The sequence below is a fragment of the Trichosurus vulpecula genome, chromosome 3, assembly GCF_011100635.1.
Source record: "Trichosurus vulpecula isolate mTriVul1 chromosome 3, mTriVul1.pri, whole genome shotgun sequence".
NCBI lineage: Eukaryota > Metazoa > Chordata > Mammalia > Diprotodontia > Phalangeridae > Trichosurus > Trichosurus vulpecula.
Window position 1 is genome coordinate 259,163,278 of NC_050575.1, and position 16,744 is coordinate 259,180,021.

Below are 16,744 nucleotides of genomic sequence, written 5' to 3' on the forward strand. Positions count from 1 at the left end.
ATATCATCTTCTTTTATTCTTATTTTTGGAGGGAAGAAAGCAAGGCAATTGGGGTTAAGTGACTTGCCCAAGGTCACATAGCTAGTAAGTGTCAAGCATCTGAGGTTGGATTTGAACTCAGGTCCTACTGACTCCAGGACTGGTGCTCTACTCACCGCACCACCTAGCTGCCAATTTTTTTTACAAGCCAATGCCCTTTATTGGCCACTACAAAACACCCTTGGGCCTTGGGTCACTTTCTCTTCCCTGGAGGGAAAGCTGGCAACTGGATGGGCTGGATGGACTGAGCAGATGGGAACACTGGTTTCTTCCGAATTTCATAAAGTGTCTTCACTGAAGGGAACAGCTGGCTTCTTTTGAGGATCTGTAAGGACAGCTGTGTATTGCCATACTGTAGTTTGAGGTAGACAGCCAGCAGGATAGCTTCGGGTGGTATTTCCTTAGGATAGATCATGGAAACTGCCTGGTGGGGACACTTGGGAGCCTTGTCATATTCACTGCACAAACAGTAGGCACTGCCGAGATTAAACAGCATCATCGTTAGGGCAGAAGCAACAAAGCTCAAGTAGCACTGAGGTGTTTGCTTGCCAAAAGACTCCATTGCTTCATTTTCCCCTTTGTCAGATTCTTGGTTCTGTTAGTTTGAAGAGATCCCCAAAGACATATCCGGGACATTTTCAGGGTTCAAATGCATAATGGCATAAGAGAATCTGTCAAGAGAGACGAAGGCTTCTGCTGCATATAAATGGCCCAAAAACTTAAGAGATCCTGACAACGTGGGCTGTTGAAGTAGTTTGTCTGCATGATTCAGAGCCATGAGGTTGTCAGCCAAGGCCAGAGCAACATAAGTGCTACAGGTGAGGATAGAATACCTTAAATTTTCTAATTCTTGTTTTCTGAGATGAGAAGATGGTGGAGCTGGAATGAATTTATCTCCATCATGACTTTTACTGCAAGTCTCCTGATCTTCAGCATTTTCTGAACTCCCACCCAATTGGTGGCTGGTCTTAGACCCATTCTCCTGTTTTAGGTCCTGCTGGTCTTTCAGAAACAGCAGCAAGGCATGCCTGAGACAAATGGCCGCAAACTCCATACTGGCTACAGGAATGGTGGAGGATCCACCATTACAAACATTACATCATTACAAACATCATTCTGTATGGACTGGGTTGCCAGAACTATCTTTCGATGATAGCCTTGACACACAGTCCCCTTTTTGCTTGGAAGATCTTTAGTCTCCTGTTCTGAGGACCCCTTGTTGGCGATGATGCAATACCTGGCCAGCCTCAGGCAAAGGTGGGTGTTGGAATGATCAACCTGGATGGCTTCAATCAAGCACTCGAAGGCCACCAAGGGCTGGCCAGTGTGCAGCAGCTGCATGCCACAATTGTACAGGAGTTCATAGAGCTTATTCATCAGCAGGGTACACATGGGCCTCTCCAAAAATTTCTTCCCCAGGTCTGTGCTCCCTGCTCCAAACTGGGCACAGACATTGTCATTTTCTTGGAGAGCTTTCTTAAAATAGAAAATTCCCAAATTGTGTTTGGCCAAGGCAAAACAAATGCAGCCCAGACTGTTCTGGAACATGCACCTGTTTTCATGAATCCTGGATGTACAGCAATATTCACACTATTTAACAATTTCATTGTTTTTTGATAATTGCCCCTCAAATATTCAAAACTGCTTTTAAGAAACAAAGAAGGAGCAGAATTTCCAGCTGTATTCATGACAGATTTGATTCCCTTTTGCAAGTTTTCAGAGGCTTCGTTTGGATATAGGCTCTCACTCTATACTGGTGAATCCTTAGACTTATTTCCATCATCACCACCACTCCCTTCATTTTCTGGGTAGGTCCAGGTCCTGGAGAAGCAACACAACTCTCTCCAGTTTTCACTCTTTTCCTTACCTGATACCTACAGTAGAAGAGGAGAACTGATCACAGTTAGATGTAGGACAGCCATCCTAAGTCTCAAGTCCTAGACATTCTCACTATGAGAGTAAGAGAGGAGGAAAGAAAAAGGCAGAGGGAGAAGGAGAAGAAAGAGAGAAGCCAAGCAGCCTAGGAGGAAGAAGAAAGGTATGCTAGCTGGAAGCAGCTAATGGAAAGTAAAACAGCCCTCAGAATCTCATTGGATGCTATTCTTTGGCTCTCTTACTTCTTGCCTGCTACGTGGAAACTTAAACTTGAGAAGACTTGAATTTAAATCAAGTTTAAGACATTTACTAGCTGTGTGACTTTGGACAAGTCATTCAATTACCATCTGCATCAATTTCCTCATATATGGAATGGGGATAATAATAGCACCTAGCTCACAGGGTTGTTGTGAAGATTAACTAAGATAATATATGAAAAATGCTTTGCAAATTTCTAGTGATATATAAATGCTAGCCGTTAGATTATTATTGCTTCTCCATCTTTTATTATGAGGACCTGGCTTTTAAAATGACCTCCAAGTCAGTCATTCCCGGTACAAAAAAGAAACATGAAGGTCCCTAAGATAAAAATTTGTTCTGCTTTCTCTTTTCTCCCTGGCTAAGCAGAGCCTTCCCCATTGTGCCAGGAGGTTGTTTTGATCAATGAGCCTTCTAGAACAAGAATGCTATCTCTTTCACTCCCTCTAGAGAACAGAACAAAACCCTTAAGAAAAGATCCACAAGTGACCTGACCTTTGTGGTGAAAAAAAGTTTCATTTTATGTCTTGCTTAAGGTACAAGGTCTCCACCGTAGCTGAGTCATTCTTGGCCCTTAGTTTGAGACAGTCGTCACACCTAGGGTCAAGGAAAGCAGAGTTAGCAGGACCCCAAGAAGACTAGGGTGGGGAGGTCAATGGGAGCAGCAGTTACCGCTGTCTTTAAGTTTTGTAATAAAGCTTTAGCTTGAAACTTAATTTCTAAACATAATAAAAAACAGAATCAAATTCAAGTGAAGGCAACCCAGGGTAGGTGCCCTTCCCACCCTGTTCAGTCTGTCAATCAATGAACAAGCACTGAAACACTCTCAGGCACTGTGATAAGCACTGGGGGATTATAAAGAAAGGCAAAAGCAGGTCACTGACCTCAAAGGGTTCACGTTCTAATGGTGAAGTCAACGAGCAAATAACTATGTGCATATAAGATATATACAACGTAAATGAAAAGTAATTTCAAGAGGAAGATACTATCAGTACAGTGTTTTGGGGTATGGGGGAGCGAGCAGAGAAGACAAGGAGACACCTCTTTAAGAAGGTAGGATCAGAGCTATCTTGTAGGAAGCCAGAGAAGCCAGAAGGCAGAAATAAGGAAAAAGAATTCCAGCAATGGAGGACTTACCCTGAGCTGTGACACAATCTGAGGTCAAGCGCCCCAGTCTGTTTCATTGAGGAAAGGAAACTGAGGCTAGAAAGATGGAAGTGGAATGGGCTTTCTGGGGAGGTAATGAGCTCTCCCTCACTGAAGGTGATTGGGAAGCTGTAAAGGTGAGTGTTATCGAGGTAGAGGCTGCACTACATGGCGTCTAAGGTTCCAACCGACTCAGAGCTTCTGTAATTCTGAAGCCAACTTGAGAGAAAGCAAACTAGAAAAGAAAAAAGCAGACACAAAAGAACAGAATCAGGTCTTCGAGAATACCGCCCACTAGAGGTTGAAGCCCTAGATGGTTAGAAGATCCCCGAGGCTCAGGTGAGCTGGCTGGAGAAATAGATGAGCAGCAGAAAATAGGCTGAGGGTCTTTGATCCTTAGCCTCCTCTGGCATTGACTTTTCTTTCAATTAACCCAGGTTCACAGGTTAATCCCGTGTATCCAGACCACCTAGAGGAGTTCTGAGAGGACTAACAAGTGTACACGAAAGGAGAAGCCGGGGATATTGGGGAGAGTGGGTGGATCAGGTGATCATCATGGAGCCTAGAATAATGAAAAGTAAAGAGTGTTGGTTTGTCAGTGTAACCCAACCACTAGCCAGAGAGCCTTCTGAACACAGAAAGCAACTCTAGTTCTTTAGTCCCAAATTTCCCTCAAAGAAATACTTCTTTAAAAAAATCCAACTCTCTAATTAAAAAAGGGATAGAGGAAAATATAAAATAGACAATTTCAATTATACAAGATTTTAAAGCTTTTCACAAAATCAATGCAGAGAGAATTCAAGGAGAAACTATAGAGGGGGAGGAAATATTGCATCAAACATTAGTAAAAGTCTGACAATTAAAATACATAGGGCATTCACACAAAAATGTGGAAAGCAAGAAACATTCCCCAATAGATTAGCAGTCAGAGGATATAAACTAACAGTGAAACATGAACCTTAAACAATTCTGAAGTTTCACATCATAGTGTGCAAACTGGCAATAATGACAAAAAAATGGAAATAACCAGTGCTGGAGTGGCTTTGGGAAGACATACATTGTTGGTGGCACTGTGGAGTGATCCAACTATTCTAGATATCAATTCGGAATTATTGCAAGGAAAGTGACTAAAACTGTTCATACTCTTTGACCCAGCAATTTCACTACCAGGATTATACCCCCAAAGAGGTCTAGAAAGAAACAAATGTATGTTATTTGATATGTTATCTTTATATATCAAAATACTCATAACGTTGTGGTTGCAAAGAAATAGAAACGAGTGGATGCCCATTAATTGGGGAGATGGCCAAAAAAAACCAACTATGGCATATAAATGTAACAGAATATTGTTGTGTGGTAAGAAACTATAACTATGAATAATTCAGGGAAACATAGGAAGATTAGTATGAACTAATCAAGAACAAAATAAACAGAACCAAGAGAACAGTATGTACTCCATAAGAATATAAATGAAACAATCACTAAAGGGAGAAAAACTCTGAGTAACTGAAAAATCTAGTAAAGGTCCCAAAGACCAGAAAATGGAACAGACCTCTTCCCTAACAGTGAAGAGGCGGGGGTCTACTAGGATAGAATATTACATATAATGTGTAATATCACTGTATCCATTGTTTTTACTTAATTTTTTTTTGGTCACAAAGTAGGGCTCAATCTGGAAGGTGGGAAAGGAATATGAAATTACGTCGATAAAAAGGCAATTTTTTTAAACTCCTTTTCTTTGGGTCCTGTATTCCCCTAATCACCTTTTAAACTGTGATTCAATGTCCCTCAGAATTTACCACCCATTCAATTCAAGTGAACAACTGTTTATTAAGTAACTATGATGTGGAGAATGGGCAGTGGGGAGGGGGCAGTTCTATACTAGATGCAATCCCTGCCTCATGGAGCTTACAGTCTAATCAAAAGATAAGCTACATACACAAATAGCTATAAAAAGTATGCTCCATCCAGAAGATTGTCCAACAAAATTGAGAGATAAAGGAACAGTGGATCTGAAGTAAAAGGATCTGGATTTTACTCCTAGCTCTATTTACTATCTGTGCGACCTTGGAGGAAGTCATTTCCCTCTCTCAGTAACTAATACCCTCATCTATACTATAGGAAAGAGTCAAATGGTCCTTTCCACCTCAAACATGTTATGTTTCTTTGTTATTTTGAGATGAGAATGGCCTAAAGGTTGCATTTAGGTCCCACCTAAGCTAGACTGGTTGGGATTCAGAATAATTTCCAGAATTTCCAGAAACTTGCAAAGAGTCTAATGACCCTGGCATTATGTCTATGGTTAATTTTTCATCAAAGATCATTTTGTTCTGCTCTCTGAATCCATCACAGGAAGCTGGAAAGAAAACATGTGATGGTACTAACCACAAATGAGTAAGGACTAATGCTACCTGGTTGTGGTGCAGTGGATGGAGGGCTGGGCCTGGAGTCAGGAAGATCTGAGTTCAACTCTGACCTCAGGAGCTTCCTAGCTGTGTGACCCTGGGCAAGTCACTTAACCATGTTTGCCTCAGTTTCCTTATGTGTCAAATGAGCTGGAGAAGGAAATAGCAAACCACTCCAATATCTTTGCCAAGAAAACCCCAAATGGGGTCACAAAGAATCAGACACAACTGAAATGACTGAACAACAGTCATTGTGGGCATTGTTTTTTGGGCAGTTACAGTACCAAACCTGGAGTCAAGAATTCTCATCTTCCTGAGTTCAAATCTGGTTTCAGGCACTTACTAGCTATGTGACCATGGGCAAGTGACTTACCCCTCTTTGCCTCAGTTCCTCATCTGTCAAATGAACTGAAGAAGGAAATGACAAACTACTCTAGTATATGCCAAGAAAACCCTAAATGGGGTCACAAAGAGTTAGATACTGCTGAAAAGATTCAATAACAACAATATAAAGGTGGGTTCTGAGGGGCTGGGAGAGAAAGTCACATCAAGAGTTGGGATCAAGAGTTGGGATAGAATAGCCCTAAAGGCCAGAAGGGGAACAAACAAGAAAATAATCCTCTATCCCTCCCTTTCCCACCCAGCCCCAACTGTTCTTATTCATTCTTCCAGCCTTTCCTCCCTTCTCTTCCCTACTACCCTCCCCAATAGCTTAATTCATGCAGAAACTAGTGCCCACTTTGGGGAGATGTTGAGAGACTCCATCCACCAGATGGTTTTATTTGATGATTGCTTAAAGTCTCTTCTAACTTAGAGATTCTATAATGAAGGTCCTAATGACCCCTTCACTTCTCAGTCATTTTATCTATAAGTTTAGGACCTGACCAAGAATCGAGCTTGACGATTAAGGTCTGAATTGGTTAAGATTTAATTCAACTGGGCAATCAGGCTGCCTAATGAGACTTTGCAGACTTTATCAGGGACCACAAAAGGAAGTATATTGTTACAGAAGCACAGATCCTGAGGCCAGTGGTCACTGTATCCTGGAGGTCATAGAGGCGATTGGAAACCAACAGATAATTCATCTATCATAGCTACTATGGAACGGTGGGAAAAGCACTGAATTTGGAGCTAAAGAACCTATGCTAGAATCCCAGTTCTGCTTCTTACTAGCTGTGACCTCAGATAAATCACTTCACTTCTCTAGACCTCAGCATCATCATCTGTAAATTGAAGATGTTGGGTTAGACAACCTCTAATGTCCCTTCTAGCTATTTTTCCAATGTGTCTTTATATTCACTTCCCCATCACTGCCTGCTTTGGTCTCGTTGCTACTCAGTGTGAACTCACTGTAACAAACTAAGAAGACTTTGCTCTCACTGCCCTGGGTAACCTCACTCTTACTGCCTAAAATTATTTCACTGCCACCTCCTAATGTAACCTCAATGAATTCCCATTGTGACCTCACTTTCACTGCCTTTATAACCTTGTAATCATTGCCAGCTGTGACTTTACTCTCACTGTCTTACATTTCTTGACTGCCTCTGCCCTGGGTGATTCTATTTTCCGGTCTCTGACTAGTGTGAACAGCTGCCATTTTGTGTGACCTCTCTACCTTCTCGGTGCACCATCATTTACTAGTATGAACTCACTGCCATAGCTTAGATTGACCATATAACCCTCTTTCTCATTAATGTGGTATATTTGAAGGAACTTTTAAAAATTTAAGTGGGAATTTGATCTTGGTCTTAACAACTCCTCCTAGAAGGGAAAATGTGATGATTCAAGTAATTTTTATTTCTGAATTACTAAGGGGAGTTATAGAATAAGGTAGCTGAAAAGCAATGTGGGCATATGTTGAATCTGGAAACAGGTTGTTGGAATCTATTTTAAGAGCTTTTCTGGAAGCTCAGAAGTCATCAGGTCCCAGTGGAGGTATTTCTTATGCCATATGTATGGCATATCAACCCTTTGGCTGGAATCTAGATGACTAGATAATAAAATTCAGATTCAGGAGGTCAAGGTTGATCTGGACTCAGATACTATATACAAAAGCTCTGAAAAGAAAATTTCAGAGAGAGCAGGAGGAGGGGAAAAAGACTTTCACTGAGAAATTTTTTTTCAGAAATATTTTCCTGACACTCACCAATCTACAAGAATTTACTAACTTACTAATGAGGACATATATACAGCCTTTTGCAAACCTTAAAGCATTATATAAATGCTAGCTATTATAAATGCTATGGGCTAATATTGTACTAGGTGCTAGCGAAACCAAAAAAAAAAAATCCTGCCCTCCAGGAGTTTACATTCTATAGGAGGAGATAACATATACAAAATCAATGCAAAACAAATACAAAGTAATTTGGAGAAGAGAGGTACCTATATCTGGAAGTATCAGGAAAAGCTTCACATGGTGCTAGAATCTGAACTGAGCTTTGAAGGAGGCTAGGAATTCCAAGAGGCAGTGATGAAGAGGAACTCTATTCCAGGCAGGAGGAACAGCATAGACACAGGAGGTGGAATATTATTTGTGAAGAACAGCAAAAAGATCGGTTTGGCTAGACCAAAGAGTGTGTGAAAGAGAGTAGTATAAAACAAATAAGACCAGAAAGGTAGGTCGTAGTCATGTTGCAAAGAGCTTTAAATGTCAAACAGAGCTTTGAGTTTGATACTAGAGGTCATCCAGAGGGAGTCGCTAGAGTTTATTGATCATAAGAATAGCACGGTCGGACCTATGCTTTAGTCATATTACTGGCAGCTGCATAGAGAAGAGATTGGAAAGCAGAGAAGCTGGAAGCAGAGTAATCAATAAGGAGTCTCCAGCAATAGTCCAGGCAAGAGGCCTAACCTGAGATGGTAGCCATGTGAGAGAAGATGACAGATTCAAGAGATGTTGTGGAAGTAAACTTGTCAAGACTTCAAAACTTAATTGAATATTTTCAGGGAGGGAGGGTAAGGAGTCAAAGATGACTGAAGTTGTGAACATCAGTGGCTGGAAGAGTGAGGGTGCCCCCATCAAAAATAGGAGACTACGTTAAAAGTTCCAGAAGCTTAGAGAAAACCTTGGTTTGAGAAAATCTTGTATTCCCAGTACTATTGAAATGTCTCAATGTTTTTCAGATGCTTTCTAGTTTCTGATATTTCTCATCAAAAATACCTTTACATATATATATATATATATATATATATATATATATATATATATATATATATATATATATATATATATATTTGTTCAAGGGATTCAGAAGTTCTCTCCTGGGTTTATTTTGTGTGCATCCTGTCTGGCTACTGTCATCAAATAAAACATTAACTTCATCTTCTAGTACTTCTTTTGAAGGAGAGTAGCATCATGTTCCCACTGATCTAACCTCAGGGGATGTTAGTGGAACAAACTTCCCTCTGCCCACAGTTTTTATTGGCCCAGGGCCTCTTCGAATAAAGCCAATATGGGAGCGAGAGTCCCATATTTGGAGTCAAAGGTCATACTGGATGCAGATCTTTGTGCTACTACCTATCACCTGTGTGATGTTGGGCAAGTTACATCCTCTCTCTGTGCCTCCCTTTTCCTGATCACAAAATGAGGGCTTTGGACTGGACTTCTAAGGTCCCTTCTAGTTATGAATTCCAAAAATGAAATATAGTTTTCATGGAAGCATAGGGAGAAGCAGCTAAGCTAGAAGTGGCAGCAGAGCATGGGGGGGGGGGGGGTATAGGAAGAGTGCACATCATGGAGCACCAAGAGAGATAACTTGGAGTGGAGTGGAGCTATGGGGGAGGGAGGAGAGGCAGAGATGGAGAGACAGTAGAACCTTGGTTTTAGTGCCATGACATCCTTTCCCTTAAATCTTTGAAAACTACCACCCATCCTAAGTTAATAGACCCAAAGCTAAGAGGGTCCTTAGAGGCCATTTAGTCTAATACTCTCATTTAACAAATAAGGAAACCGAGGCCCAGAGGAGTTAAGTAATTTGTTCAAGATCATATAGCTAGTAAATGGCCGAAGCAGGATTTGAACTTTGGCCTCCTACTCTAAAACCAACACGCACCACACTGTACCATATAACCTCTGACTATGGGGAAAAGCACTGTAATGGGGCTCAGAAAGTCTTCGTCAGAAGCAGTTTATTGGCGGTGGTAGACAAACCCCTCATGTCACATGTACACTCAAACCAAGATCCTCTGACCCTAAAACTTAGAGTTAAGTGTCCTTGGAAATACCGTTTAATTAGCCTCTCCGTGCCTCTGGTTTTTTGGTTTTTTGTTGTCTTTTTTTTTTTTTTCAGAAAACAAAGGAGTGGCCTGGAGGACTCTAACATGCACTCCAGCTCTAAATCTACAATCTGTACTGCAAGGTACCAGAATGAGATCTTGGGTTCCAATCCTAACTAACATAGTTTATGACTGTGTGACCTTGCTTAAGTCCTTTCCCCTCCCTCTGCCTCAGTTTCCCCTTCTGTGCAATGAGGGCTTGGGCTCCAACTCTAAGGTTGGTCAAACTCTGAAAAAGCAACAAAATAAATCTTGTTCTCTTGATCCTGACGGGGATAGATCCCACTTGTTCCACTAGGTGGCACACTCTGCTTATTTTCCCCATTCCTGCTCTACCCAAGAAAAACAAGGAAGATGAACGGAGCTGAATCCTTTGAGGCTAAAGGACTGAAGGAGAGGTGGGGCTGTGAGGCTTCTTGTTCTCACACTCTTTGGCTCATTAAAATCCCTACACTGGCACTTCAGGGATGATTTGGCTTTTACCTTAGTTCACATGTCTAAGTCATGCCCAAAACAGGGGAATTTTTTTTTTAATGTTCATTGGTACAATATGGATCAGGTTTGAGTTAAGTAGTTTATTCCCATACTCAAAAGAAATTCTAAACACAGGACATTCATAAGCATGAATTTGACCAGAACAAACTTAAAACAGGATTTAACAATTTATAACTGTTGTTACAATACTCTGGGAAGATTATATTTAAACCTAATCAGACCATCAAGCACTTGGCCACATATAATTTCCATACTAAGGAAGAAGGAGCTATGGGGGCATTGGATAGAAGAAAACTTCCCAGATATGGATGGAATGGAGATGGAAGCTAAGAGAAGTTTCTATAACTTCATTATTTCAAGACATATTCCATCTCCTTTTTCCAACCCAAATCAATATTGAATCAGATCCTGTTCCCATCTGGCCAGGAAGAGCCAGACAAGTTCAGGGCAGTGGGAAGAGTGACATGGGTAAGCATTTGCAGTCAAGTCCTCTCTGGTTGGCAATGGGGACATTGCAACTTTGGGGGAGGCCCAAGAAGATACCCTAGATGCCCTCTGACAAATGCACTTACCTGGCAGTTAGAACAGAGCCATAATGTGATCGGTTTGGGAAACTTCAAGTGAGGAAATTCCCTCCACCAATGCAGATCAGCCCCAGCTCCACAACTTATTTTAAAATGTTGTATGGGGAACCAAGAAGTTAAGTGACTTGACCAGGGCCACCTAGCCCATATGTCAGAGGCAGAACTTTAGGCCAGATGTCTCTCCACTGTGTAACACTGCCTCCCAATGTTCTATCAACTCCTTAAGTACAGAGTGAAAGAGACATGGCTATTATAATAGTTTGTGTGGAAAACATCCCCTGTTTGAATGGACCACCAGCTCAGGATGCTCTTAACACCCCGAAACAGCCAAAAAAGCTAATTCGATGCACTGAGAGGCAGAGGGAGAACGAAGGCAGCAGTCAGTCTGCCCTGGTCTGGGACATTGTACTTGGTTCTTGCCACCACATTTGAAGGCAAGCTAAAAAAAGGATCTAGAAGAGGATGACCAGGTTGTATGACCCTGAAGCATCACTTAACCTCTTGATGTCCCACACAGGTGCCAGGCCTCAAGTGGATCACATGTCCCACAAAGATCCCATGAATTAACTAGAAAGATTCAACCTAAAGCCTTTAGAAACAATAGATGCTTTCAAGCATTTAAGAGCTGTGATGTAGAAAAAGTACTAAGAGCAGTGGAAATAAGTGGCAGCAATGCGATTTTATATCTAAATAGCCTAATAGAATGTGGGGTCTGGAGTCAGGAAGGACTGAGTTCAAATTTGACCTCACTAGCTTTGTGACCCTGGATAGGTCACTTACATTTTGTTTGCCTCGGTTGTTCATCTATAAAGTGGGGACAAGGACAGCATCTACCTCTGCCTTGGGAGGATCAAAGGAGATGATATTTGTAAAGCACTTAGCGCAGCGCCTAGAACGCTGTAGGTGCTATACAAATGTTAGCTGTTATTATTATTATCTACCTTATTTATCTAAAATTTGAACAAGTCTTCTAATTCCCACCAAGCATGACTCTCTCCTTCTTCATTCTTAGCAGCTCAGCAGTCCCTCCATTCCCACTGCCCCTGCCACTCTCAGGCTGTGACCCCTGCCTCCCTCTCTGGGGACAGTCACCACCCCTGATAAGGCACCTTGGCTATGAAAGGAAGGATCATAATAGCCCTGCCCCACACGGAGGCGCCAGGAGGGACAAGGCAGTCTATACACAGAGCCTTCCCCCTGTGTGTCTCCCATCTGCCTGGCCTCCTCGTCCCTTTCCCTGCAGTGGCACCAAAACAAATGACTTCATCTGCATGATCCAGCTTCATATCAGCCCCTCACAGAGCGGACGCCCTAGAAGAGGGTGGAGGGAGTGGAGCCAAGGAGGGGACATGAAGGCTTCGGTTATTTTGGCTCAGACGGGGTACTCTGCAACGTGTCAACTGCCAGACTTCAAAAGGTGAAAGGCCTAAGGCCCTTTTTTTTTTTAAAGGCAAACTCCTATCCTCCAGGTCAGATTTGTCCACACTCCAGGGATGGGATAGTCACCTTCCCATCAGACTGGAACAGAATAGTCAGGCTCAGGCCTCAATGCCCTTTTTTCCCCTCAGCTAGCTCAGTAGTAACAATAATTCTTTGTATTTATAATCACACGTCTAACCTTCCAAACTTCTTTCCCGAGCTAGGAAGGAAATTTCTATCTCAGCATGGTACAGTACAGTACTAGACTTGAAGTCAAAGGATATGGGTTCAAATTCTGGCTCAATACTACCTGTATGATTTTGGGTAAAAGCAAAGGCATTTACATGATAACTTTATTTGTATATCTGGAGGGAAGAGCAAATTGTAAATAGCGGATTTGCAACTTCATGTGCAATCTTTTTTATTGTACTATGCTATGGAAGTGCTTGTTTTGTTCCATGAGTTTAAAATAAAGTAATTTTTTTTAAGTAAAGATACTGTAACGTACTGGCCCTGGACTATGAATCAGAGGGCTTAGGTTAGAATCCAGTTCTGACTTGTAATTGTGTGACCATAGGCGAGACATTTTACCTCTTTCAATCTCAGTTTCCTTATTTGTAAAAATCAAGGAGTTAGAATACTTTTCTACCTTGAAATCTCATGATTCTGAGTCATATTCTTTTGTTGTTGTTGCTGCAAGGCAAGGCAAGGCGACAGGGATTAAGTGACTTGCCCAGGGTCACACAGCTAGAGTCAAGCGTCTAAGGCTGGATTTAAACTCAAGTCCTCCTGACTCTAAGGCCAGTACTCTATCCACTGTGCCACCTAGCTGCCCCTATTCTAAGTCATATTCCACTATACCATGATGCCTCAAGAGAACACTGTACCCTTGTGTCCCTATATATACAATCAGGCACCTGGAAGGTTTATATCATGTTTCTTTCCAGCTCCTGAGAACCCACTGATTCCAGCTTAAGATGGTAGCCATGGCCGTAATTCCAGACTCCAGCAGGGCTCAGGATGACACTACAAGGGGGGATATGTGTGAGGGTAGTGGGCTGAATGGTGGCAGAGGGTCAAATTTTGTTCTGGAGCCTGGAATTTCATTTACGCATGTTGGTAACCAGGCCGGGTTGTGACCCAGCGGGGAAAGACAAACTGGATGGGACTCACCCCAATGTGGGAAAGCCAAAGTCTCCAAGCCTGCATGAGACTAATTATAATTCATCAGTCAATTCAACAAACTTTAGGAATTAAGCACCTACTCTGTGGGAAACGGGGTGAAAGAAGATAGTTCCAGCTGATGGCAGCAAGGGGAAACTACAGGGAGAACTTAAGACCTGAGCTGAGCCTTGAAGGAAAAGAGGGACTCAGAAAGGCAGAGATAAGGAAGTGCATTCCGGGTATAATTGGGAGGAAGGCTTTCCTTATATTGAGCCCAGAGCTGCTCCTCTTCAACTGTCACCTGCTCTGTAACTCCAAATGCTTGACAACTGTCTTACTACCATAAGCTTTTTCTTCTCCAGGTTAAGCAGCGCCAGTTCCTTCAAGCAATCCTTGTGTGACATTGTGTTATCTCTGGTCTCCTCACCACACTCCAGCCATTTGGGGGAAGGGGAGAGCAGGTAGCCTGTGCAGATGCAGAGTGGAGATGTCAGTCTTGAGATTGTCCAGCAGATGGTGCATTGAGATGGGGGGATAGCCAGAAAGTCCAGTGTGGCTGATGCCAGACAGGAAGTAAAATAAAATAAGCCTGGGAAGGTCATTGGGGACCAAGAATCAAAGAGCATTGGGTTTCAGTTTGTTTACTCTAATAATAGAATAACTAAGCAGCATCTAGATAACCTACTCTCCCTCAAACTAAAAGAAAGACACATGTGAAAATAATGTTCTGGAGCACAGGGGATCAGGAGACATATTCTAGTCCCGATTTTTCCATTAATTCATTATATGATTTTAGGCAAGCCATTCTTATTCTTTTCTCTGGGGCCTCAGTTTCCCCACCTATAAAATGAGTGGATTGGACTAGAATGATCCCCAGGGTATCTCTCAGTTCTGGAATTCTCTGATCCATGCTCTAAGCTCCCTTCCACCTCTAAAATTCTGTGAACTATGTGGATACTATTTGTTTGGGGTGAGGAGAGCGAAGAAAGGGTCAAAGTTTTGTGGTTTTTCCTTACTTTTGACATGTAGTATGGACAGTAACTCTTCCTTGTGGTATAATGAAAAATATCTAAGAATTGTTTAATAATAATTTTTGTACAAATTTCCAATATATAGCTTTAGTTTGGCTTCCCAGAAAACTATCTGTCAGTAGATCTAAATTATCCTGACCCTCCTAATGCATAATCAATGTGATTGGGATGAGATGGCATGGAATGGCATGGCATGGCATGGCATGGGAAGAAAGATACAAATGAAAGACATAACCTAGAAAAAAAAGGTTTAGAAGGATTAGAGATGTTTTGTGATGCCGTGCTTAATATTTCACATTTAGATATGTCTTTATTATATATTATACATTTATATATATATATATATATATATATATATAATATATGTATTTTACATACGTCTTGTAAAAAAGCCACATTTTTTTCTTTTAACATTCAGGTAAATTATCTAATATTTTGTCAAGAAATTTTTTGTGAGGCAGATTTTGGTTTAATGTAAAGACAAACATCCTAAAAATTAGAGTTGGCCAGATGTGAAACGGGTATGTTATAGAAATGATTATTGGTCAAATACAGTCTAGACAGCTATTGAGAGCCCTTTCAAACTTGCTATTCTGTGATCTAACTATTAAAAAATTATGAGAAAAAATACAAAATGCAAGGCAAATTTTAAAAGAAAAGGAAACTTTGAACCTGATGTCATGAGCAAATTCCTGGTCTAACAAACTTGATATTTGCCCTAGATTACTTATTGATTTAAAAGCAAAAAAAAAAAAAACCCTATAAAATATAAAAACAAATTAATTTGTTATAGAAGGGATAGGGGAAAAATTTTCAGTATGATACAAAAATACAAAGCATTCTTTTCTCTAATTTTACATTACAAATTACTTTTTTTTACTCAGCTATCTAAGGTCCCTGGCAACCTTGACAGCCTGTGATCAACCAGTCAACAGATCAGTGAGTATTTATTACCTACTATGTGTCAAGCATTAAATGAGACACTGGGGAAACATGTACAAAGATTAAAATAATTCCTGTGTATTATGCTCTAATGGATCAGTCAATAAATATCTATTAAGCATCAATCATGTGCCAGGCACTGTGCTAAGTACTAGGGATACAAAAAGGCGAAAGATACTCCCTGCCCTCAAGAAGCTCACAATCTAATAAGTACACATAATAAATTCAGCACACAATAATCACAATAATATCTAGCATTTATACAGTGTTTTAAGGTTTGCAAAGCACTTTACATATATTAATTATCCCATTTAAAGTTAGATAAGGCCCTCTTCATTAAGGAACACATACTCCAAAGCTTCTGCCTCATTTCCCCTATCCAGGGGGGGAAATGAAATTTGCCCCCAGATGTCCTGGCTGAAATGAGCACTTGACCCCTAGGCTTCTGACCTCCAATCTTTAGAAAGCAGGAGTTCTCCCTGTACTCTCGGACTTTCTCCATGAGCAAGACAAGCCAGCAAATGCCCAACGCATCCCAGAGAAGTTAAGGCCACAGCCTGTTTCAGTACCTGCCATAAACTCAGATAATGTCAGAGTTGAATGGCATATCAGAGATCATTTAAGTCAACCCACTCATTTCACAGCTGAGGAAACTGACATACAGATGGTAGAAGGGGCTTACTCACATAGCTAATTCATAATAGAGCCATAATTAGAACCTAAATTTCCTGATTGACAGCCCAGTGTCTTTTCAGACACTGCCTATATCAGGCAACCCCCAAGATCCTCTAGTCCACTCCATTCATTTCACAGCTAAAGGATACTGAGCCCCAGAGGAGTTAGGGGTAGCTAAGTCACAATAGGCAGAATAAGATATACATTGTTGATCATAGCCAATGTGGCAATTTGCTTTGCTTGACTATGTGTATTTGTTACAAGAGTTTTGGTTTTCTTTTTTTCCAGTAGGATGAGAAAATAGATTTCTATTACATGAAAAAAAAATTTTAATCTTAAAAAGCAAGAGAAGTTGTCAGGAAATTCTGTCTTCTAAAGTTCATAAATCTGAAACACTTTAACTACCAAACAGTAGAAAAGGACCAGATAATCTTTC

General features: G+C 41.1%; 1 pseudogene; it reads right to left on the bottom strand.

The window, feature by feature from the left end:
• Positions 1–232: 232 nt before the first annotated feature.
• On the bottom strand, positions 233–1,840 carry LOC118842464 (annotated as a pseudogene).
• Positions 1,841–16,744: the final 14,904 nt, after the last annotated feature.